Genomic DNA, 2317 nt, shown 5'->3' with positions numbered 1-2317 from the left:
GGGGGTGCTATAGGATGCATGCGCTCACCAGAAAGACAGAGACAGAGAGACAGAGAGACAGAAAGCAAGAAATCACCCCCAGGGGGGAATGGTCACGCCGCAGTCCCTTCTCCTCCATTCTCCTCTCAGGATCTTGGGCACGCACGCACACGCGCTCGGCGTGAGTTTAAGGCACCAGATCTGGGACTCGAACTGTGGTCGACTGCATGGGAGTCCAGTGACATAGCCATTACGCTAACTGCTGGTCCCTTCTTTTTCTTTTTTAAGAATTATTTTATTTTAACTTTATTTTTGACCAGAGAGAGAGCAGGAAAGTGAGAAAGGAAGCCACCAGGTCTAGGCTTGAACTGTGGTCAGCCACGTGGGAGTCCAGCACCGTTAGCCGCCAAGCCGCGGCCCCCTGCCAGCACCTGTCTGTGGCCCTCCTGGCAGAATTCGCAGCCGCCCGCTGGCAGTTCCTGTTGGAAAGCTCGTCGATGCCGTCTGGCCAGCTCAGGAGCTGCACCTCCACCCGCCCCGAGCTCTGGCCCCAGCCTCGGGGGGACGTCCCCCGGGCTCTCCCAGCCTGTCCTAGAAGCGGCAGCCACACCCGCCACGCCAGCCACACCCGCCACCCGCCCTCCTGTACCGCAGGGCTCACCTGCTCCTTCGAATTGTGGGTGTCTTTCCTAGGCTGTCTCTTTACATGGGATGGTTCTTGTTTGTCTGGTTTGGTGGGGGGTTTTTTGCATTTTTTTCTGGTGAGATTTTTTTTCTATAGGACATGTGTGCTCGCCTGAGAGACAGAGACAGAAAGCTAGAAATCCTCCACAGGGGTGATGGCCACGCCACAATCCCTTCTCCACTCTCCTCTCGGGATTTTGGGCACACACCCACGCACACAGGCCTGGTGTGAGTTTTAAGTGCTGGGTCCAGGACTTGAACCTCAGTTGTCTTTGAGGGAGTCCAGCAATGTAACCATTACACCATCTGCTGGTCCCTGGAGTTGATTTCTGTCAGAGTTTCCTGTTCAGATCCTGGAGTGGTCTCAGTGTCCCAGCTGGAACCCAATGGCACAGGCAGGCCCATGAGACACTTTACTGGTGGATTCGGGGCTTTGGCTCGGTGCACACTCGCCCATGGGGTTGGAAGTGGGGTGCCAGCGCCCCAGCGTGTTGCGCCTGGTTGGCTGGAATAAGGTGCTGTCGGAGATCGTGCCCATGAGCCCGTGGGCTACTGCCCTCAGCACGTGGCGAAGACAAGGGCCAGGCTGGGGAAGGTGACTCCGCAGGGCCCTGGAGCGCTCGCAGGGGACACGCGGGCTCAGCACCCTGACCCCAGCTCAGGCAGAGAACGCCCAGCAGTGGGAGACGTGCATTTCCGGAACCCCCAGGACTGGTGCTGCTGGAAATGGAGCAGGACACATCACCGCACACTGCGATGGCCCTGGAGCGCACACCCTCGCGGCCTGCTCCCGTGACAGTCAGGGCAGCTCGGCGCCCCGACTGGCGTGCCACTTGAACCCCAAGGAGCCACTCCGCCACGGGAGCAGCAGCCGCAGAGACTGGCCAAGTCCCGGGGGCCCCTCACCCCAACCTGTGACTGCGCCGAGGTGCTGGGTGTGTGGGCTGCTGCAGAGGGGACCACACGGGGACTGTGGGCACACTAGAGGACCAGACTGACCATTTCGCAAGCCACAGATGGCCCGTGGCCTCTTGCCCTCCTCCTCGGGTGCGCACGCACGTGTGTGGCGACCCTGGAAAGCGGAAACCCATTCTCGCCTGTGGACCGTGCAGGGAGAGAGCCTGGCTGACTCGGCCGCCGGAGACCGGGTCTGGGGCAGGTGCGAATGCGTGTGCACACCAGGTCGAGGCTCTCCGCACGTGCGCTGCAGAAGCCCAGGGGTCCACGAGGGCGGCTCTCGGGGGGGTGTCTGAGGCCCCCTGACAAGGGCCTGTGGTGGCCGACCACGGCAGAGGGAGACCCAGAGCACCAGTGGCAGGGGCTGCGGCCGAGTGCCACCTGCCAACCCCGACCACAGGCCAGCACACTCAGAGGGACAGCGACAGGCAGGTGCCTGCCCCAGGTTCTGCCTCGGCTGTCCCGGCAGGCCAGCTCTGAGAATGGGCCGTCGGCACCACTGGGCTCATCCCCGTTCCAGCAGGGGCCGAGGGTGATGCGACACCAGGGACCAGGCACAGGGCGGCCTGCTCTCCCAGACTCTCACCGTGGCCCCTGGGAATGAAATGGACGGGCCTGCTGCTAAGACCTGGCCTAGGTGACCGCCAGGCCGGGCCCAGAGCCCCGGGGGCAGGCCTCTGGAGGAAGAAGGTGGGGT

Source organism: Tupaia chinensis, unplaced genomic scaffold (assembly GCF_000334495.1).
Source record: "Tupaia chinensis unplaced genomic scaffold, TupChi_1.0 Scaffold000159_1, whole genome shotgun sequence".
Classification (NCBI taxonomy): Eukaryota; Metazoa; Chordata; class Mammalia; order Scandentia; family Tupaiidae; genus Tupaia; species Tupaia belangeri.
This window is presented reverse-complemented; position numbering follows the sequence as displayed.